The sequence below is a fragment of the Scyliorhinus torazame genome, chromosome 6 (assembly GCF_047496885.1).
Source record: "Scyliorhinus torazame isolate Kashiwa2021f chromosome 6, sScyTor2.1, whole genome shotgun sequence".
In the NCBI taxonomy this organism is placed as follows: domain Eukaryota; kingdom Metazoa; phylum Chordata; class Chondrichthyes; order Carcharhiniformes; family Scyliorhinidae; genus Scyliorhinus; species Scyliorhinus torazame.
In genome coordinates, this window is record NC_092712.1 from 217,467,680 (window position 1) to 217,491,588 (window position 23,909).

The 23,909-nt window shown below is 48.2% G+C and overlaps 1 long non-coding RNA gene across 1 annotated transcript in view; it reads left to right on the forward strand.

The window, feature by feature from the left end:
• The first annotated feature begins 1,857 nt into the window (after positions 1-1,857).
• LOC140425770 (uncharacterized) overlaps positions 1,858-23,909 on the forward strand; it is a 92,077-nt gene continuing 70,025 nt past the window's right edge. Inside the window, exon 1 of the long non-coding RNA XR_011947991.1 lies at positions 1,858-2,024. This is a non-coding gene — a long non-coding RNA (uncharacterized lncRNA). The remainder of the gene's footprint in view (positions 2,025-23,909) is intronic.

The following is a 23,909-nucleotide window of genomic DNA, read 5'->3' on the forward strand; positions in this document are numbered from 1 at the left end:
AACCTCTTTTTGATATAAATGCCGTTGTTTAAATTGGCAGGTAAGAATTGCATTTGGCAGCTGATAACAGGCTCTGGCTTGAAGGATTTAGCAAGGTACTATCAGATAGTGCTTGATGTATAATAGCAACTGACATTTATACAGGCATGCTTCCATAGCAGCATATTACATATCACAATGACTTAAAATGTAGCCGTAAATACACATATATGTTTGACTTTTATCATATAAAAATACAAACAATAGATGCATTACAGGAAAAAAGGTGGAAACAGAAGAGTTTTTAAAAAAGTACAGTTTGAAATAAAATTTAAGGACAGAAGAAGCAGCAGAGAGAACAAACTATCTGTTACTCTGTTAAGTATATGTTCCAATGTCAATCAAATCACTTACACTGGGGTACAGCAAGCACTTTGAAAAGTGAGCTAACTGATTTGGATGCCTTCAAGCTCAGTAAGGACAGAAGCGTATTTATGAAATGCTGGTGTCAGGTATCATTTATGGTTATATCACTATGCCGAGTACAATCACAGCTGCAAAGATTGCATAGCTGATTCCAGACAGCTGCTCCAGGGGCCTGCCATTCTTCCCTCCCGAGGTTACCAGCACTTGCAAGGCCTTGTCCTCAAATTAGGTCTTCCTCAATTGTTTTTTTTGAACAATTTGCACCAAACATTGCACTCTCTACAACCAGATTAATGAATTTTTCAATATTTAATCTGGTTGAAGTGGCTGATTGGCAACTTGAGAAGGAATCATTGTTGCAGGTGTATTGTGATTGGCTTCGATGTTTTAAACAAAATAAATAGTCTTAGAGTCATAGAATGATACATCACAGAAGGAGGCCATTTGGCCCTTCATACCTGTCTGTTTCTTTGAAAGAGTTATCCAATTAGTCCCAGTCCTCTGCACCCTTTCCCCAAAGCCCTGCAAACCTTATCCCTCCTTAGAATTCTTAGAACTCAAACATGTCTATGTGATGTTGTTAGTGGTTTATTAATTTAGGCAAAATACCAATTACGTTTTCCAGTTCTTTGTCAAAAGAGGAATTAGAAACACTCAGAAGGACTTATTTTCTGATTACATACTGTCAGGGGTGTCTTTCCTGTCAGTTCTCCATTATCAAGAAATCGACGCTTAGCTGCTTTACTTCAATCTCACTTAAAATAGATCAGTATTTCAGTAAATCTTGATCGTTTACTAGAATGATATATTTATTCACTAAAAGACTGAGGGGCATTAGCAATTATTATCAACAAGGTACACAATCAACAAAGTGTCTTTCTGTAAATTTGTATATTATACATTTCCAAAACCTAATTCTTACAACATGCACACAATGTCAGTTGTCTTTCAACACTCTTGGGAGTGATACTTCTCAATGTCTTCTTATTTTCATGTAAGCATGCCTATAATTGTGTAGCAGAAAGTTGCTTCAAGGTAGTATGAAATAGATAGCATTTAAGTGTGAATTGAATCATGCATCAGCAGAAAGAACTCCAAATGCAATTCCTGATTTTTTTGTCATTTATGGTGTTGTGTTTTATATGATAATAATGATTATTATTAAAATTCAGTGAACCAGGAGCAACTAGGAATTAGACAGATGACCAAAGCTCATTTCCTGCAGGATACCACAATGCTCCTGATGTGATTCTACACTTAAAGAATGGATGGATCTCATGAAATTGTGATAAGGTTGTGATTGTGTTAGATCTAATTGAATTAATTTGCTTAAATTTGGACGCACACCAGAATCATGCAGTCTTTCTGTTACACATGCAGTAATTGATTTGAATCGCTTATAACAGTATTTTTCAAATTTTGTTTCCCGGGATCCACTTTTACCTACAGGAATTAGCCGGCTGATCTTCGGGACACACCATTATTGCTTACCTTTAATGCGGCAGGTGAGCCTGCTTGGTCCTCGTAATCTCACTTGCTCTGTCATTCAACGTTACATTTCTGGTAATGTCTCCAGCTGACGATTTGAATTTTCGCTGCATCCTTTGAAAAATCAAAAGGTATGTCCATTTGGGGGGGGCGGGTGGGGGGGGGGGGGCGCTTCCGTGATGCTTTGCCCCCTGAAAAGCAGCATATTGAGAGAGTCTGCCGCACACCGTATCCACGGCCTCCGTACATTGGCTGAGGCCCGCCCCCTGATGCTCCGCACCCGACCGGTCGAGTTCCTGACGGCATGGGACACGTATGGTCTCACCCGTTGGGAGCTCAGCGTGGTGGCTGCAGACTCAGTCCAGTGCCGCTACAGTCGGGGGAGGGCCGATCTGCGGGCAGCGGTGGACATATTCGGGGCTGGGGGCACTGTGGTGGGGGGGTCCGGGGCGCGTGAGCCGGCTGAAGGGGGGGGGGGAACTATTTCACCGGCTGGGTCCTCGAGCGACATCCGCCATGAAGCACGGCATGGCCGCTGCAGGCTTCCGCTGTGCGCATGCGTGACCACGGACTCAGCAATTCTCCAGGCCGTTTCGGCAGCTACAGCCGGGTGCTCTACACTAACTGGCTGCTAGCAACTGCCCCCCCCCCCCCCAGCTCCCCCCCCTCCCGAACAGGGAATCGGTGGCTGTTTCACAACGATTTTTCCATCGTGAAACGCCACAGTTTTCATGCTGGCGTGGAGACTTCTCCAGAACGAAGAATCCAGCCCTTGATCTTTATACTGCTTTGTTCTTGATTTCAGTTTCTTCTTAATTGTTTGTTCACCAGAGGCCTGGAGCTCTGCATACAGCTCACACCAGCACTGTTTTCTCCTGCTGTGGACTCTCCTGAGAAACTCTCTCCAGCAAATTCAATTGTGCGATGCTGGCCTGTTTGTGTCTCTGGCTCTCTTTTCCTTTATTACAAAATGATTCATCATCAGGCTTTCACACCGTCCTGTTGCTTGCTTACTGGAAGCTACAAAATGGAGGAATCTCTCCTCCCTGATTTTGCATCCATAGCATGTTATGTCAGTGTGTGCTGCACGTGATCTGCCCTCTGCCGCCACTTCTGGCAGGAAGACTCCCAACGATTTTTTAAAAAATCTGGTACTGGGACAGTGTGCTGACATCAGGAGGAAATGGTCTGCCCCGCTGGAAGCCTGCGCACTGCAGAATCTGGCTGAGGGGCACACATGCGCGGGTCGGCCGGCATTTTTAATAGCTGGTCACAGCTGTTGGTAATTTTTCCCGTGATTGGGAATTACGTGACTGACTGCTCCACGACCCTCCCGATACCTGTCCACAACTCACCTGTGGGTCACGACCCTATGTTTGAAAATGACTGGTTTATAAGCTTTAAAACATTTGTTTTAATACAATAATTAAAGGTAAAGTGGCTATCCTTATATTCAGGACATACAATGCTGTAGTTTATGGTGGTTATGCAGTTTTATGGCATTGACGAAAATAGATAAAATACTGATTTACTTACATGAATCAGGCATTGTTTTTTGACTTGCTTTCCTGTTGCTTACAGAATTAATAAAATACTCTGGCCGATTTGAGTTCTTTATTTTTGATTGCTTGCATTCTGCTATTCAAAAAAAAAAAATTTGAACAAGGGACAGTGGCAGTGATATTGTAATGTTTGGTCAAATTAACATTTTGTTTTGCCTTCTTCCAAGAGCAACAATGGCTATTTGTTGTCCATTGCTAATCATTTTGAAAATAGGCAGTGAGTTGTATTCTTATCTGTTGTCGGTACTGCCACAATGCTGTTAGGAAGGGAGTTCCAGGTTTTCGACCAAACAAGTGAAGGAATGATAGTTTACTTCCAAATCAAGATGGTGTGTGACTTGGAGGGGAAATTGCAGGAGGCGATGTTCCCATGTGTTTGCTGCTCTTGTTCTTCTAAGTGGCACATGTTGCAGGTTTGGAAGGTTCTGTTGAAGGAGCCTTGGCATGTTGTTGCAGTGTATCTTGTAAACGGTACATGCCACTGCCACTTTATACCAGTAGTGGAGGGATTGAATGTTATGGGCTGGTTTAGCTCAGTGGGCTAGACAGCTGGTTTGTGATGCAGAACAAGGCCAGCAGCGTGGGTTCAATTCCTATCCCAGCTTACCTGAACAGGTGCCGGAATGTTGCGAATAGGGGCTTTTCACAGTAACTTCATACTTGTGACAATTAAAGGTTATTATTATTATGGGCGGCATGGCAGCATAATGGGTAGCACTTTTGCTTCACAGCTCCAGGGTCCCAGGTTCGATTTCCGGCTTGGGAATCTGTGTGGAGTCTGCACGTTCTCCCTGTGTCTGCGTGGGTTTACTCCGGGTGTTCCAGTTTCCTCCCACAAGTCCCGAAAGATGTGCTGTTAGGTAATTTGGACATTCTGAATTCTCCCTCTGTGTACCCGAACAGGCGGCGGAGTGTGGTGACTAGGGGCTTTTTCACAGTAATTTCACTGCAGTGTTAATGTATGCCTACTTGTGACAATAAAGATTATTATTATTAGGTGAAGGATGGTGTGGCAATTATATGGACTGCTTTAGCCTGGATGGCGTAAAGACTTTTGAGAATTATTGAAGTTACACTCACCCAAGCAAGTTGAGATTATTCCACCACACTGCTGATTAGTTCTTTCTCAATGGTGGAGAGGCGTTGGGAAGTCAGGAGGTGAGTTGCTTGCTGCTGAATTCCCAGCCTCTACCTGCTTTGGTTGGTTCACAGCGCCAGGGTCCCAGGTTCGATTCTCGGCTTGGGTCACTGTCAGTGCGGAGTCTGCACGTTCTCCCTGTCTTCTGCGTGGGTTTACTCCGGGTGCTCTGGTTTCCAGAAAGGTAACTTGTGTTAGGTAATTTGTACATTCTGAATTCTCCCTCTGTGTACCCGAACAGGTGCCAGAATGTGGCGACTAGGGGCTTTTCACAGTAACTTCATTGCAGTGTTAATGTAAGCCTACTTGTGACAATAAGTTTCCTCCCACAGTCCAAGATGTGCAGGTTAGGTGGATTGGCCATGATAAATTGCCCTTTAGTTTCCAAAATCTTACGTTGGGTTACTGGGTTATGGGGATAGGGCGGAGTCGAAGGGTGATCTTTCCAAGGGCCGGTGCAGACCCTATGGGCCGAATGGCCTACTTCTGCACTGTAGGTTCTATGATTCTATGATCCTTAGGACCACAATGCTCCACTCCATAACTGATCGGGTGGATTGGATTGTCACGTGTACGGAGGTACAGTGAAAAGCATTGTTCTGCGTACAGTTCAGACTGATCATTCCTGACATAAAAAGAAAATACATCGGGCAAACATAAAATACACAATGTAAATCAGTCCATAAGAGGGTCGTTTCAGAGTCTGGTAACAGTGGGGAAGAAGCTGTTTTTGAATTTGTTATTGCATGTTCTCAGACTTTTGTATATCCTGCTCAATGGAAAAAGTTGGAAGAGTGAGTTAGCCAGATGGGAGGGGTCTTTGATTATGCTGCCCGCTTTCCCCCATTGACAGAGTCAATGGATGCTACAGGAGGTGTAGACAGAGTCAATGGATGCAGCGGGATGTGTAGGTTGAGTCAATGGATGGAAGTAATGAACTGGACGATGTTCACGACTGTAGTTTCTTGGCGTCTTGGGCCAAGCAGTTGCCATACCAAGCTGTGATGCAGCCAGTTAGAATGCTTTCAATGGTACATCTGTAAATGTTGGTAAGAGTCACTGTGGACATGCCGAATTTCCTTAGTTTCCTGAGAAAGTAATAATAATAACCACTTATTGTCACAAGTAGGCTTCAATGAAGTTACTGTGAAAAGCCTGTGAAAGTATAGGCACTGTTGTGCTTTCTTGGTTGTAACATCGACGTAGGTGGACCAGGACAGATTGTTGGTGGTATGCACACCTAGGAATTTGAAGCTGTGAACCATCTCCACCTCGGCCCTGTTGATGCAGACAAGGGTGTGTACGATACTTTGCTTCCTGAAGTCAATGACTAGCTCTTTAGTTTTGCTGACATTGAGGGATAGATTGTTGTTACACCACTCCAATCGGTTCTCCATCTCCCTCCTGTATTCCGACCCACTGCAGTCATGTTAACAGCAAACTTGTAGATGGAGTTGGAGCCAAATTTTGCCATGCAGTCATGCGTGTATAGAGAATATATCAGGGGACTAAGCACACAACCTTGTGGGGCCCCGGTATTGAGGACTATCGTGGAGGAGGTGTTGTTGTTTATCCTTTCTGATTGTGGTCTATGAGTCATAAAGTCGAGGATCCAGTTGCAGAATAATGAACAAGTCCTAGGTTTTGAAGCTTTGATATGAGCTTGGCTGGGATTATGGTGTTGAAGGCAGAGCTGTAGTCAATAAACAGGAGTCTGATGTAGGAGTCCTTGTTGTCGAGATGCTCCTGGGAGATGGCGTCTGCTGTGGACCGATTCTGGTGGTATGCAAATTGCAGTGGATCTAGGTATTCCGGGAGTATGGAGTTGATGTATCTCTTGACCAACCTCTCGAAGCACTTCATTATGATCGATGTCAAGGCCTTGAGGCACAATAGTCGTTGAGGCACGTTGCCTGGTTCTTCTTTGTCACCGGTATGATGGTGGTCTTTCTGAAGCAGGTGGGGACCTCAAAATGGAGTATGGATAACCCCAGGGAAATGTCTGTCCCTCCGGGCTGCTGTTCAGTCAGCGGCCTGGAGGGACAGACATTTCCCTGGGGTTACCCCTATCTCTGGATCTGTAAAGACTTAATTACCTGCAAATGCTCTCCTTCAAAGCATTATCTTGCATCTTTGACTTTGTCTATATATATGTTTCTGGAACATACCTCTTCATTCACCTGAGGAAGGAGCAGTGCTCCAAAAGCTAGTGTTTGAAACAAACCTGTTGGACTTTAACCTGGTGTTGTAAGACTCCTTACCATGGTCCATTTAGGCTGTGATCTTGAGTGTTGAGAGGTTGCACTGCAATCTTGTTGTAAAACACAGACTTCAGCAGTCAACAAACTGAGAGTTAACCAGAATAATACACCTCTGTCTCTTAATCAATCAAGGGCAATGCTATAAAAACACAGGCATGCATCTTAATATCACCTGCAAATGAAAACACAGAGCTGTTCTTTCAATTAGCTAGCAATATTTAATACGTTTTCACAACAGCATTTTATTTCCTCTCTCCTCACAAGTGTGAATGTTGTTAGAATTTGTAGCTGATAGAAGATCTCCTGCCATTTCAAATTAGCAAACAGATACTTTAATACGAGCTATTGAAAATTTTCCTTGTAATTTAAAAAAATAATATGAATGCACGGGATGATGTATTTTGTCACTGTCATGTCATTGTAAAATGCAGCGCTGTAAAGGTATCCATCATTTAAATAAATGTGCATGTCAAAGCCGAGATAATGGTTTGCCCTGAGGCTGGCTAGAGGCTGCATCCAGCTGTGTTTTGATATTGGGCCTATTTAGGAGTGAATACTTGGCCAGATTTCTGCATTCACCTCTCACTAAAATTCCATATTCATCTGGGATTCGTCATGTTTCTCTACAACACTAAACAGTAACTGGCAGTACTGTCAATCTGTGTCCACCTGGACTATGAGCCCGTTGCAGTTTCCGTGTCAGTCTAGACCCCCTGAAGGACATTTTAAAGATCGTTCTCATGATTTGTATGAAGAGGTAAGTAGCCCAGTTTGAAATTTCAGTAATGTGAGTCTTTTCTCGCTGCAATACAAGACAGTAATCAATGGGCATTCACCTAATTATTGCATACAACAGAAAGGTTGGGGGTACAATAGCATGGTGGCTATTTTGCAGAACCGATAATCCAGAGACCTGGATAGATGTGCTGGAGACTCGAGTTCCATTTCCACCATGACCGTTGGGGCAGCAGGGTAGCATTGTGGATAGCACAATTGCCTCATAGCTCCAAGGTCCCAGGTTCGATTCCGGCTTGGGTCACTGTCTGTGCGGAGTCTGCACATCCTCCCCGTGTGTGCGTGGGTTTCCTCCGGGTGCTCCGGTTTCCTCCCACAGTCCAAAGATGTGCAGGTTAGGTGGATTGGTCATGATAAATTGCCCTTAGTGTCCAAAAATTGCCCTCAAGTGTTGGGTGGGGTTACTGGGTTATGGGGATAGGGTGGAGGTGTTGACCTTGGGTAGGGTGCAGACTTGATGGGCTGAATGGCCTCCTTCTGCACCGTATATTCTATGATAATTTAAGTTGAGTTAATTCAGTGAATCTGGATAGGAATGCTAGTATTAGTAATGATGACCATGGAAGTACCAAGTTGTCTCAATAACATAACTAAGATCTGCCCTCCTTACCTGATTTGGCACACATGTGCCTCCAGACCTGCAGCAATATGATTGACTCTTAACTGCCCTCTGAATTGGCTGATAAAGCTACTCAGTTATCTCGGGACAGGCAATACATGCTGGCCTCACTATGAATACCCATATACCAAGTATGCATAACAAAGGAATTGGACAGCCCAGAAAAGCGGGTATGGGGATCACGATGCAGGATTTGCTCCACCCATTTCTTCAGCTGTTTGTTCAGCTCTTCCTCTTCCTCCTCAACCTCCTCCTCTAGTAGCTGCTGAACTTGATACTCCGGCCCAATTGCTGGTGTCTGCAGCTGGTCTCTTATGATCATGGTTTGTGGAACATACAGCAAGTCAGCACCAATCTGGAGCTCTACTTGGCTGAGTACTACAGGGCATCTCCTGACCAATGAAGACAGGCAAATCTCCTGTGGCTTTCATGGTTAACTATAGCTTTGCAGGGACTTCCGGTTGCACGTTCGGCAGCTTCCGCCGGGAACGGACTTTTGGGCTCTTCAGAGGAGCTCCAACGGCAATTGTTCGACGGCTTCCAGTGTGGGAAGGTGACAGCAGGGTCCCCCCGACATTATATGGATTGGACCAGGAGTGGAGCGGTAAAAAAAGTGATCTTGGGGCAGCGAAAAGTGCGAGGGAGGAAAAGCAAGATGGCAACGGGTGGAGACCAAGCAGCATGGGCGCAATGGTCGCAGGAGCAGCAGGAGTTTCTTAAACGCTTCTTTGAGGAGCTGAAGACAGAAATGCTGGCGCCAATGAAGGCGGCGATTGAGAAGCTTGTGGAGACCCAGAGGGCCCAAGGGGCGGCGATCTGGGAGGTGCGGCAAAAAGCCTCGGAGAACGAGGATGAGATCTTGGGCCTGGCGGTGAAGGTGGAGGCGCACGAGGCGCTGCACAAGAGGTGGGCGGAAAAATTCGAGGACCTGGAGAATAGGTCGAGGAGGAAGAACCTTCGGATTCTGGATCTCCCTGAAGGAGTGGAGGGGCCCGATGCTGGGGCATATATGTGCACGATGCTCAATTCGCTGATGGGCGCGGGAGCTTTCCCGAGGCCCTCTGGAGCTGGATGGGGCTCATCGGGTCCTGGCAAGGAGACCCAAAGCCAACGAGCCGCCAAGGGCTGTAGTGGTGAGGTTCCACCGCTTTATGGACAGAGAGTGTGTTTTGCGATGGGCCAAAAAAGAGCAGAGCAGCAGGTGGGAGAACACGGAGATCCGAATTTACCAAGATTGGAGTGCGGAGGTGGCTAAGAGGAGAGCTGGTTTCAATCGGGCTAAGGCGGTGCTCCATCGGAAGGGGGTGACGTTCGGGATGCTGCAGCCAGCGCGATTGTGGGTCACGTTCCAAGATCGGCACCACTATTTTGAAACGTCCAATGAGGCATGGAACTTTATACAAACTGAAAAGTTGGACTCAAATTGAGGGTGTGTCGTGGGGGGGTGTTTACTGTGTTCACTGTGTTTATTACGTTTGGGGAATTTTTTTTGGTTTGAGTGCCGGATGGAGATGGGTGAATGGATTTGATGTGGGAGCTGTGGGAGAGTGTGGGTGTTGGTGTTGGGAGGGGCAGGGCCCCACGGAGGAAGAGGGGGGGTGGAGGCCCGGGGATGGGGAGTTGGGGTAAGGCCGCAAAAAGGAGCTGCGCCAGAGGGGGCCGGCTCAGGAAAGCGCGGGCTTTTTCCCGCGTTAGGGAAGGACGGGGGTGGGGCCGGGGGGAGAAGGGCGGTGCTGGAGAGGAGCGCACACTGACTGCCAAGGGGAGGGGGGATTCTCACACTGGGAGGTCGATGGAATGTCGGGAGAGGCCGGGGTCAGCAGGAGTCAGCTGACTTACGGGAGTGTTATGGGGGGAGCAAAATGGCTAGATGTGGATCTAGCGGGGGGAGGGGGAGGGGGTGAACAGGGTTGCTGCTGCATTGGCCAAAGGGGAGCTGGAAGTAGGAGAGGTGGTCGGGGCGGGGGTCTGCCGCCTGGGGGACGGGAGGGTGCGGGAGGCGCGGGCACGTGGCTGGCCTAGAAACCTAGAAAAGGAGATGGCTAGTCGGCGGGGGTGGGGGGGGGGGGGGGGGGGGGGGGGGTGGATGCGAGCAGCCCCCCAATCCGGCTGATAACCTGGAATGTGAGGGGCCTGAACGGGCCGGTCAAGAGGGCCCGGGTGTTCGTGCACTTAAAGGGACTGAAGGCAGACGTGATTATGCTCCAGGAGATACATTTGAAGGTGGCAGATCAGGTTAGGCTGAGAAAGGGATGGGTAGGACAGGTATTCCATTCAGGGCGAAGAACAGAGGGGTTGCAATACTGGTGGGGAAGCGGGTGTCGTTTGAGGCAATGAATATTGTAGTGGATAATGGAGGTCGATATGTGATGGTGAGCGGTAGGTTGCAGGGGGTGCGGGTGGTACTGGTGAACGTATATGCCCCGAATTGGGATGATGCCGGATTTATGAAACGCATGCTGGGTCGGATTCCGGATCTGGAGGTAGGAAGCTTGATAATGGGGGGGGGAACTTCAACACGGTGCTGGACCCAGCATTGGACCGCTCTAGGTCCAGGACGGGTAAGAGGCCGGCTGCGGCCAAGGTGCTCAGGCGGTTTATGGACCAGATGGGGTGGGGGGGGGTGGGGGGGTGGGGGAGTGGACCCATGGAGGTTTGTCAGGCCGCTGGCCAGGCAATTTTCCTTCTTTTCCCACGTCCATAGAGCCTACTCCCAGATAGATTTTTTCATTTTGAGTAGGGCGCTAATGCCGAAAATGGAGGGAACGGAATATTCAGCCATAGCCATCTTGGACCACGCCCCGCATTGGGAGGAGCTGGAGTTGGGGTAGGAGAGGGACCAGCGCCCGCTGTGGCGCCTTGATGTGGGACTGTTGGCGGATGAGGAGGTGTGCGGGTGGGTGCGGGGGTGCATTGAAAGATATTTGGAGGCCAACGACAACGGGGAGGTGCAGGTGGGGGTAGTCTGGGAGGCGCTGAAGGCGGTGGTTAGGGGAGAGCTAATCTCCATTAGGGCCCACAGGGAGAAGAGAGAGGGGAGGGAGCGGGAGAGATTGGTGGGGGAAGATTATAAGGGTGGACAGGGGGTATGCAGAGACCCCCGAAGAGGGGCTACTCAGTGAGCAACGGAACCTCCAGACGGAGTTCGACCTGTTGACCACAGGGAAAGCAGAGGCACAGTGGAGGAAAGCGCAGGGGACGACGTATGAGTATGGGGAGAAGGCGAGTCGGATGCTGGCACACCAGCTTCGTAAGAGGGAGGCAGCGAGGGAGATTGGTGGAGTTAAGGATAGAGAGGGGAATACGGTGCAGAGTGCGGTGAGAATAAACAAGGTATTTAGGGACTTCTATGGGGATCTGTACAGGTCTGAGCCCCCAGCGGGGGAGGAGGGGGTGCGCCGATTCTTAGATCAGCTGAGGTTCCCGAGGGTGGAGGAGGAGGAGGAGGAGGTGGCTGGTTTGGGGGCGCCAATTGGGCTGGAGGAGCTGGTTAAAGGATTGGGGAGCATGCAGGCGGGGGAGGCCCCAGGGCCGGATGGGTTCCCGGTTGAATTCTACAGGAAATACGTGGACCTGCTGGGCCCGTGGCTAGTGAGGACTTTTAATAAGGCGAGGGAGGGGGGACCTTGCCCCCGACAATGTCCAGGGCGCTGATTTCTTTGATCCTGAAGCGGGACAAGGATCCACTGCAATGTGGGTCGTATAGACCGATCTCGCTCCTCAATGTTGATGCTAAGTTGCTGGCAAAGGTGCTGGCTACGAGAATTGAGGACTGTGTCCCGGGGGTGATCCACGAGGACCAGACGGGATTTGTGAAGGGTAGGCAATTAAATACAAATGTGCGGAGGCTCCTCAATGTGATTATGATGCCCCCAGTGGAGGGGGAAGCGGAGGTAGTGGCAGCTATGGACGTGGAGAAGGCCTTTGACCGGGTGGAGTGGGGTTATCTTTGGGAAGTGTTGCGGAGGTTTGGGTTCGGGGAGGGGTTCATCAGGGGAGGGCTGTATGGGTTGGAGAAGGCAAAGTTTCGGCGATTTACCAGGAGCTGAAGGAAGAGGAGGAGGCCTCGGTGGAGGAGTTAAAGGGCAAGTGGGAGGAGGAGCTTTGGGAGGAGATAGATGAGGGTCTGTGGGCTGATGCCCTGAGTAGGGTTAATTCTTCCTCCTCTTGCGCCAGGCTCCGCCTAATACAGTTCAAAGTTACTCACAGAGCGCATATGACAGGGGCGAGGTTGAGTAAGTTCTTTGGGGTGGAGGACAGGTGTGGGAGGTGCTCGGGAAGCCCGGCAAATCACGTCCATATGTTCTGGTCGTGCCCGGCGCTGGATGGGTTTTGGAGGGGTTTTGCGAGGACTATGTCCAAGGTGGTGAAAGACCGGGTCAAGCTGAGCTGGGGGTTGGCATTATTTGGGGTAACGGACGAGCCGGGAGTGCAGGAGGCGAAAGAGGCCGGTATTCTGACCTTTGCGTCCCTGGTAGCCCGGCGGAGGATTTTGCTATTATGGAAAGGTGCGAAGCCCCCCAGTGTGGAAGCCTGGATAAATGACATGGCAGGGTTCATCAAGCTGGAGAGGATAAAGTTTGCCTTGCGAGGGTCTGTGCAGGGGTTCCTCAGGCGGTGGCAACTGTTCCTAGACTATCTCGCGGAGCGTTAGGAGGTGGTCAGCAGCAGCGGCAGCCCAGGGGCGGGGGAAGGGGGGGGGGGGGTTCTTTTGGGGGGGCTTTTGGGTGGGTGGGGGGGGGCTTCCCTATTGATGCTTTTAAATGTCATATGGGGGGTTATTGTATATGGGGGAAATCCAATGTATAATTTTTGTATAATTTTTGATTGTTGTGTTCGTGTTTCTTTCTTTTTGTTGAGGGGGGGGTTTGTTGAAAATCTGTTGAAAAATTTGAATAAATATATTGTTAAAAAAACCAAAAAACTATAGCTTGGCAGTATTTGCAAGCTGTGAGATGTGAGGCATGCCAAGGGTCAGGAGAAACTATGAATGTTTGAGAGGAGTTGTAACTGAGGGATTATAATAATAATCATCTTTATCAGTGTCACAAGTAGCACCTCCACTTTAAGAGGTGTACGCTGGTTTTAAGAAATGTAGGTTAGCTTTAATTCATCCCAACCTCACCGAAGATTTTGCTTTGTCTGCTCAGGTGTGTAACCGCGCAACAGCATTCTTTGTGCTGACTGCATACTTCAATCATCTGAATGCACTGGCTGAACAAATATTCAGCCAGTTTAATAATTATTAAATGTCCATCCCAGGTGCCGGTCACCTACCTGGAATTCTATGGTGTTCCTCCTAGTCTTGAGCGCCTTCCTCTCCCTCCTCAACCTCCTCTTCTTGTAGCTGCTGAATTTGCCACCACCTAATTGAAGAGTGCTTTTGAAAGATGACCCCCACCGTCAGCACAGTTACCCCATGATGGACCTTCCATGGCTGAAGTTCATCAGGAAGTCCACTATCTGCACGATAAACACCGAAACAAAAGAAAACTGATCACCAATTACCATAATCATTCCATAATGAAGACATGGCATTATAACATTTACAAATATTATACAATTCACCGGAGTGATTAGTGGTTTTCTATGATTGCTGTTGCCTACTCTGGGGTCTTCTTCCTCATCCACCTCTTCTTTCTCTGTGCACGTTGGCGCACATAGGTCATTCGGCCTCCTGTGCCTGCCTGGCCCCATGTCCTGTCCACCTTCACCCTCCCCTGCATCCTTCTCGTCGGATGAGGCCTGATGTTCTTCCTCTTTCTCCAACACATCCACATCGCCCCTCTGCTTGCGATGTTGTGGAGGACACAGTAGGCTGCGACAATGCAGGTGACCCTGTCAGCATCATGTTGGAGGGCCACTGAACCCCAAGCACCTGAACCGCATCTTCAGGAGGCCGAAGCACCGCTCGATCATGCTCCTGGTTGCTGTATGGGTGCTGTTCTAGAGGGTATCCGTGTCGGTCCGTGGCCTCCAAATAGATGTCATCAAACACGACCGCAGTGGATAACGCCTGTCGCCCAGGATGCCAGGATGAAGGCGTCGGGCACACTGCCCGGGTATCAGGTGCAGACGTGCATGATGCGCAGCTGATGGTCACATATCAGTTGCACAGTCATCGAGTGGAACCCCTTTTGGTTGGTGTGGAGCGGCCTGCCATCTGCAAGTGCCTGTCGGGGACATGCATCCCATCGATCACCCACTGGAGCCAGGACATCCTGACAATGGCAGCAAAACCCACTGCCTGGGCATCCTGGTGGGCTTGGTCAACATTGAAGTGGATGTATTAAACCGCCTGGGCACATAGGGCCTCCGTGAGAGTGTAGATGCACCTGTGCACCAAGGTCTGTGAGATCCCAGACAGGCCCCCACTCAGCTCCTGGAAGTACCGTGTCACATAAACGTTCAGGGCGACTGTCACCTTGATGGCCACCGGGAGCAGGTGTCCTCCCTGATATCCTCACGGTGCCAAGTGTGCCACCATCTGGCAGATATGTTGCACTGTCTCTATGCTCAGCCGGAGACTTCGACTGCCTGCCCGGTCTGGCAGGTCCTTCAATGACAGGCGGTGCCGGTACGCACGGCGCCTCATGCCGCGCCTCTTTGGCATCTCCTCCTCCTCGGCCTGTTGGGCAACCGGCTCTCCAACCTGGAGGCTGCCAGCTGTCCCTCTGTGGCACGCTTTGCTGCTGCCCGCTCCACTGCTGCTACACACTCTGTGCTGCAACTTCCTCTTCCTCCTCGAGCAGCTTCAGCTCGTAAAGGCCGCAGGGCTGTGGCGAGTAGCAGGTTGAATTCTAATATCCATTGTCTGCAGGGGGTGATAGGCCGGCATGTTAGTATGGTGCATACTCCCTGTGCCCAACCAGGTCCACTGGGCTACATGGTGGCCCCAGTTGGCACTGCAGGCTCTGCCCCCGTATGTCCTTACCCCCACCCTCATCCCCGCACCCCTGGCTCCGTCGGTGGCCGGCACCTGAGGTGCTTCTGGCCCTGGCGCCCATCCCTGATGCCAGGGATACCGTCGTTGACACTGCCCTTGCCAGGGGTATGCAGGTAGGAGCTACTGTGGGTGTTGCCCAGGGTGGGTCAGTGGTGGGTGGCGGCCGGGTGGAGGAGGGGTGTGGAAGAGGGTGGAGTGCAGGGGTGGAGGGCCCATACGGCCGGTGTCACTCTGCAGAACTAGGAGTCATGGTGGGTGGTCAGTGGGTGCACAGGAAGATGGTCGCCATAAGGGCGGTCCGTGCCTGGACACCGCCCCAGTCCCTTGGATGGTTACCCCGATCACTCGGCTTGTTCCCCCCCGTCCGCCCCCCCCCCTCCCCCAGCCCTAGCAGGGCCCCCACCCCTGCCACTGTCCGGCTCAGCAGCCCACAGTCAGTCCTCTCCGTGTCCTACCTCTTCTCTCTCTCAGCAGGCACCATGCCGATTTCACGATTTTTAAAAGCACAAGTGAACCGCGCCATCGGAAACTCGGCCCAACGAAGGAGGAGGATCGCAGAGGCCTCGGAGAATTCCAGGTTAGGCCAACTAATGATATCAAAACGCTGTTTATTGTACATGCATTCCGGAGTGCGTTGGCGCCTCTGGCGAGGTGATGGATAATCGCGATTTTGCGTCAAATCGACGGCTGCTGCGATTTTGGCATAGGAACCTATTCTTCGCCCAATCACAATTTGCGATTTCGGAGTCAGCAAACGGAGAACCCCGTCCTTAGTCTCTGAAACGGAGAATCCGGCCCAATGTGTCAGGTTCTCACTGAAAACTGGTGTGTTTCTCCACGGAAAATGTAATTCCCCCCACTGCCATGGAGGAACCACGCTACAAGCTTCAAGGTGAACTACCCCTCCATGGAAGTATCGGGGGGTGGGGCACGACCCCCTCCCATGTGTTCTCCAGTTTGCACCCCTCTCCCCCTTACCACACAAGGGGAGGGCCCCAATGGAAAAGGGTTTGCTCTTCTCAGTGCCCCCTCTCTGTCCCTCTTGTCACAGTGTCAAGGGCACTGCCAGGGGGCACTATCCAGTCTTGGCCCTCCGGAGCCCCAGGAACCTTTGCACCCTGATGTGCCTATAAAAAACTGGCTATGCCGGCAGGGGAGAACATCTAAAGTACCAGGCAGCGATGGCACAAAGCTGCATAATGATATTACAATACATTTAACTTCATGGAAACCAGGTTCATCGAGTCATAAATGTTTACACCATGGAAACAGGTCCATCGGCCCAGCTTGTCCATGCCGCCTAGTTTCTATCACTAAGCTAGTCCCACTTGAAAATGAATGAATGAATGAAAATCGCTTATTGTCACAAGTAGGCTTCAATGAAGTTACTGTGAATAGCCCCTAGTCGCCACAATCCGTCGCCTGTTCGGGGAGGCTGGTACGGGAATTGAACCGTGCTGCTGGCTTGCCTTGGTCTACTTTCAAAGCCAGCAATTTAGCCTCTTGCCCACATTTGGCCCATATCCGTCTATACCCACCCTGCCCCTGTAACTGCCTAACTGCTTTTTAAAGGGCAAAATTGGACCCGCCTCTACCACTGCCTCTGGCAGCCCGTTCTAGATGCTCACTGTTAAGTAATGGGTTAAGGGACATTGCAATTAGTTGTCTCATTCATGTTAAGTATCCATTAATTGACAGTGATATGCAAAGGGGCTTCAGGTGGCCTCTGTCAGGTGATATATAGTTAGAGTTTTGTGCAACGGCTGTTGGAAGGAAATAAATGTGTGTTTGTGAAAAAGGAACAGAACTTTAGACTCGTCATATCACAGCAACTAAAACATCTGACAATTGGGAGCAGAGGATGGTTGCTGTGTAAATGTGAAGGGTTGCAAGATACAACTTTCCAGATCAAATCAAGGAGTGAGTGAGAAAAGAAAAAACAAAAAGGGATATATGGCTGAACCGGGGATAAAGATGGCTGGATATGACTATCCTCCCTTATTTTCTGAAAGGGAATCGTACGACCAATGGAGAAGTGCAGTAGTTATGTGGTCTAAGGTAACTGCTTTGGGAAAGAGAAAACAAGGTATGGCATTGGTTCTTTCTCTACCTTCTGACAGTAAAATCCGAAACAAAGTGCTTTCTGAGCTGGAATTGGAAGAGTTAGACTCAGAAGAAGGTCTGGAGACTTTATTACATTATATGGATAAGATTTATAAGAAAGATGACTTGTTAAGTGCATATGAAGCATGGTCGGATTTTGATAAGTTCCGGAAAATGGAGGATATCTCCATGGAAGACTATATAATGGAATTTGGCAGACTATAAAAGACTGCAGAAACACAATCTGGAATTTCCACAGTCTGTGTTGGCCTTTAAATTACTTGACTGTGCTAGAGTGAGCAACATGGATAGGCTCCTGGTTTTGACAGGAGTTCAGTTTACTGATAAGGATACTTTATTCGAACAGATGACAAAAGCTTTACAAAAGTTTCTGGGGAAACATTCGATTCCGATGGCTCTGATGACACAAATAGGTCAGCCTGCAATAAGGCAGAATATGGAAGATACACTACTAACAGAATGGCGAAATCGTGTGGCTACGAACAGGGCTCAAGACTATAGAAGGAGACCGAGACAAGGAAATGATGAAGGCAGAAACCCAGTTAGAACCTACAATAGGAAGATGAACCCCAGAAATGCACGGGGCATGATAAATCGATGTTTTCGATGTGACTCTCAATACCATTATGCATTCAACTGTCCAACTCGTTATGATAGTGTTTGAAGCGACACATGACACGGAAGAGTCAGAAGAGGAAAAAGATAGTGACCAGAAAGAAGGCATAGTCCTAATGACAAGCAGTTGTACGCCGGTAATGAGGGTGTTGGTTGCAGACTCCTTCAACTGTGCTGTATTGGATAGTGGCTGCACATCTACTGTGTGTGGAATTGACTGGTTAAAATGTTACCTGGACTCTTTGAATGCTGAAAATCGTAACAAGGTTAAGGAATTTGAAAGTTCCACAAGTTTCAGGTTTGGGGGTGATAATACTCTGAAGTCGCTGAAAAGAGTGGTGATCCCTTGCAATATTGCCGGAGTGAATCATTTCATTTGCACGGATGTTGTATCAAGTGAGATACCTTTGCTTCTGAGCAGACCGTCGATGAAGAAAGCACACCTGAAACTGGATATGGAACAGGATAAGGCAACAGTTTTTGGAAAGACGGTGGACTTACAATTTACACAGTCAGGACACTATTGTATTCCATTACCGGCAAGTAATATTCCAAGTAGAGTGGTTAAGGATGTGTTAATGGCAGTTGAAAATGGGACTTTAGCTGATAAAAAGCTTGTGGTATTAAAACTGCATAGGCAATTTGTACATCCGTCTCCTCGGAAGCTGAAAAATTTATTAAAGGATGCAGGGGTAAGGGATGACGACTATACTAAACTGATCGAACAGGTTAGTGACCGCTGTAAAATTTGTAGCAAGTACAAAAGGACACCAGCACGACCGATAGTAATCCTACCATTGGCCAAGGATTTTAACGACATTATGGCCATGGACCTTAAGATCTGGGATAAAGCAAATAATATATTTAGTTTGCATTTTGTAGATTTAGCAACCAGATTTAGTCAATCAACGATTGTACGAAGTAAAGAAAAGAGAGTAATTCTCGATCAAATCGTGGAAAAATGGATAGGGACAGGAATGGGTCCACCGGTAAAATTCCTTACGGACAATGGGGGAGAATTTGCTAATGGTGAGTTTAGGGATATGTGTGAAAACATGAATATCAAAGTTATGAATACGGCTGCAGAAAGCCCATTTATTAATGGTGTCTGTGAAAGAAATCATGCTGTCATCGATGACATGCTTCGGAAAATTTGGGCAGATCGACCAAATAGCAGGCTAAATTCAGCTTTAGCATGGGCAGTATATGCAAAGAATTCATTGCAGATGGTTGGGGGCTACAGTCCTTATCAATTAGTGTTTGGTAGAAATCCTAAAATTCCGTCCATTTTGGATGACCAGCCTCCAGCTTGGGAGTGGACTACAATTAGCTCTGGTTTTGCTGAACATTTAAATGCATTACATCGCAGTAAAAAAGCTTTTTTGGAAGCAGAGTTCTCCGAAAGAATTCGCAGAGCTTTAAGACGTAACGTACGGCCATCAGGTGCCGTTTTTCAGAAAGGAGGCATGGTATACGATAAGAGAGACAATTCTAATGAATGGAAAGGCCCAGGGAAGATCATAGGCATCGATGGCAAAACAATTATTTTGCAACATGGTCATCAAATTGTTAGGGTACATTCATCAAGGATAATGAGTACAGATTACAAATTTTCAAACTTAGACAGAGCAGACAGACATGATGAGGAACCTGAGTCATCTGGTACGCATGTGTTACAGAACTATGAGGACCAATTAACTGATATAGACATGGTTTCTGTGGAGGAACACAACACTTCTGATGAATTAGAACAGGCCATTTTTCCGAAAGGGCAACTGCCAAAAGTTGGTACAAAAGTGACATACTTGCCTGAAGGGTCTAGTCAATGGAAGGATGCAACTGTTATTAGTAGAGCAGGGAAGGCCACTGGAAAGTATAAACATTGGTTGAATGTACAGCATTCAGGGGAAGGAGTCAAGACAATGGATTGGGAAAACGATGTTTCAAAAATGGAGGGCACAGAAACGCAGTGCCAGTTCAGATAATACATCGGATAATGAACAGGTCCGCAGGAAAAGGTCAAGAACTATTGAAAGGACATCCCACAGCAGAAGGGAAAGATCAAGCAGTAGCAGTAAAGAACAAGATACCAGGCGGGAGAGGGGACGTAGTTTGTCAAGATCTCAGAACATGAGTAAGACTACGAATAGTAATAGGAGTAGAAGCCCACATGCACGTGAGATTTTGGTGGCTTCAAATAAATTAGATGAAAAAGTTATCAAAGAAGCTAAACAGCAAGAATTGCATAGTTGGAGTGAATTTGGGGTATACACGGAAGTACCGGATAGGGGACAAAGAGCTCTATCCCACAGATGGATTTGCACGGAAAAGGTTCTTCAGGATGGAACTTATAAGACAAAGGCCAGGCTTGTGGCAAGGTGATTTGAAGAAAACTTAGAAGATCAGGATTTAAGGGTAGATTCACCTACAGAAGGAAAGGTTATTTTAAAGATCTTCTTGGCCCTATTAGCCACAAAGGCATGGGGATGCAAATCTATAGATATAAAAGCTGCCTTTTGCAGGGGCATCAGCTCCAGAGAGAAATTTTTCTCCGTCCTCTTAAAGAAGCAGCTAACACAGAAGGGGTATTCTGGAAGTTGAACAAATGTGTATATGGATTAAATGATGCATCTAGAGTCTGGTATTTTTCGTTAAGGTCAGTTCTGTTAAAGTTAGGCTGTTGCCAGTTGAAAGCAGATCCTGCAATGTTTTACTGGCACTATAAAGGAAATCTTTCTGGCATTTTTATGATGCATGTCGATGATTTTTTTGTGGGGTGGGACTAGTGATTTTGAAGCTATTGTAATCTCTGGTTTGAGGAAAGAATTCAGGGTTGGAAGTCAGGCTTCCGGTGCATTTAAATATATTGGACTGGAAATGGGACAGACTAAGTTAGGGGCAACTTTACGTCAGCAATCTTATTTGGAAAGCATCAGCCCAATAGCAATTAGTCGTGGCCGGGTTTCACAAAAAGACGCAATGATTTCAAAGATAGAAAAAGAGCAACTGCAAAGTTTAATTGGGCAACTGAACTGGTTAAGTAGACAGACTAGACCGGACGTGAGTTTTGATGTCTTAGAGTTGAGTACAAAAATGAATGATCCTAAAGTGGAAGACATAATAAGAGCAAATAAAGCGTTGGCCAAACTAAAAATGCAGTAGTGTGTTTTGAAGTTCCTGGTTTTAGGTGACCTCAGGCACTTGAAACTCATAGTTTATAGTGATGCGTCCTACGCAAATTTATGTGATGGGGTTTCAAGCGCAGGAGGTTTTATAATTTTCCTTTTGGGGAACAATGGTAAATGTTGCCCGCTTGTGTGGGAAACAAAGACAATAAGGAGAGTGGTAAAATGCACTTTGGCTGCTGAAACGTTAAGCCTTGTAGAGGCAGTGGATATGGCCTTTTATGTAAGTATGATATTGACAGAAATTTTGGGATTAGGGGATTTGGGTAATATACCTATTGACTGCCACTTTGACAATAAATCCCTGTGGGAAAATGTGCACTCTACAAAAAGTGTCAATGAAAAGAGGTTACGGATAGACATCGCAGGTTTGAAGCAGATGTTGGACAGAGGGGAAATAACAAAAATTAAATGGGTCAACAGGAGCTATCAACTGTCAGACTGTTTTACGAAAAGAGGGGCGAGTTCACAGAGACTTTGGATATTGTTAATGAAGGGCACTTGTTTCTGTGACTGTTTTTTTTTCTTTCTCGTCCAAACAAAAAAAAAGGGGGGGAAATCATGTGTGTGTTTTTGAGTTTCTTGAAATTTTGTTTTCACCTAATTTTTTTTTCCTCCAAGGAAGGGGAGGCTGTAAAGTAATGGGTTAAGAGACATTGCAATTAGTTGTCTCATTTATGTTAAGTATCCATTAATTGACACTGATATGTAAAGGGTCTTCAGGTGGCCTCTGTCAGGTGATGTATAGTGAGAGTTTTGTGCAAAGGCTGTTGGAAGGAAATAAATGTGTGTTTGTGGACTTCCGGGTGCGGCGATGACCAGCTAAGTCGCACGTTTCGGCAGCTCCCGGTGGAACGGACTTTTGGGCTCTTGATAGGAGCCCCAACGGCAATTTTAACGGCTAAAAACACCGTACGGTAAACCAGAAGGGAATCCCCCCTGGACACGGATGAAAAAAGGAGAGGAAAGTGGCCGGATTGCAGCGGATCCTTTGGAACAAGCGGCAAGGAAGGCAAGCAAAAACCAAGATGGCGTCGGAAGGTGGCAGTTTCATATGGGGCCCTGAACAACAAGAGTTCTTGAAATGCTGCGTGGAGGAGATAAAAAAGGAAATGAAGAAAGAGCTGTTGGCCCCGATACTACAGGCGATCGAAGGGCTAAAGGAGGAACAAAAGACCCAGGAGCAGGAGCTTCGGGTCGTAAAGGCGAAGGCAGCCGAGAATGAGGACGATATACAGGGTCTGGTGGTGAAGACGGAGATACAGGAGGCACATCAGAAACGATGTGTGGAGAGGTTGGAGGCACTGGAAAACAACGCAAGGAGGAACAACCTGAGGATTCTTGGTCTTCCTGAAGGTGTGGAGGGGGCGGACGTCGGGGCATATGTGAGCACGATGCTGCACTCGTTAATGGGAGCGGAGGCCCCGACGGGTCCGTTGGAGGTGGAGGGAGCGTACCGAGTTATGGTGCGAGGATCGAGAGCAGGAGAAACTCCCAGAGCCATAGTGGTGAGATTCCTCCGTTTTAAGGATAGAGAAATGGTCCTTAGATGGGCGAAGAGAACTCGGTGCAGTAAATGGGAGAACGCGGTGATCCGCGTTTATCAAGACTGGAGTGCGGAGGTGGCGAGAAGGAGGGCGAGCTTTAATCGGGCCAAGGCGGTGCTTCATAAAAGGAAGATAAAATTTGGAATGCTGCAACCGGCAAGATTGTGGGTCACATATCAAGGGAGGCACCACTACTTTGAGACGGCGGATGAAGCGTGGACTTTTATTGTAGAAGAAAAACTGGAATGAGTGGACTATTAAAAAGAACGTTTGGACAAAGTGGTGGGGCGAATGTGGGGGGCGAAGAGGGGTTTTATGTTCTAATCCTGCGGTATGGTAACTTTTCTCTCTCCCACAGGTGGTGATGGGGGGAGGTGGGGAGGGAGAGGAGATGGGGCGTTGGCCATGGGGGGCGGGGCCAAGGGAGAAGCGCGGGCTTGGTTCCCGCGCTATGATAATTATGGCGGGAATAGAGAAGCAGGAAGGAGGGGGCGTCGCACGGTGCAAGCCGTGGTCACGGGGGAAGCCGAGGTCAGCCAGAGTTTGCTGACTTCTGGGAGCAACATGGGGGGAGTAATTACGCTAGCGGGGGGTCTAGCGGGGGGGGTGGGAGGGGGGAATTACTGGGTTGCTGCTGCTGGGGAAAGGGGGGAGTGGGTACGGGAGAGGATGGGCGGGGGGGCACCGCCTGGGGGAGATACAGCTGCGTGGGAACTGGGTGAGAAGCTGGAAAAAGATGATGGTTAATCTGCAAGGGGGCGGGGTGGGAAGCCCCCCAACTCGGCTGATCACGTGGAACGTGAGAGGACTCAACGGGCCGATAAAGAGGGCACGGGTACTCGCACACCTTAAGAAACTTAAAGCAGATGTGGTTATGTTACAGGAAACGCACCTGAAACTGATAGACCAGGTTAGGCTGCGCAAAGGATGGGTGGGGCAGGTGTTCCATTCGGGGCTGGATGCGAAAAACAGGGGGGTGGCTATATTAGTGGGGAAGCGGGTAATGTTCGAGGCAAAGACTATAGTGGCGGATAATGGGGGCAGATACGTGATGGTGAGTGGCAAACTACAGGGAGAGATGGTGGTTTTGGTAAACGTGTATGCCCCGAACTGGGATGATGCCAATTTTATGAGGCGAATGCTAGGATGCATTCCGGACCTAGAGACAGGAAAGCTGATAATGGGGGGAGACTTTAACACGGTGTTGGAACCAGGGCTGGATAG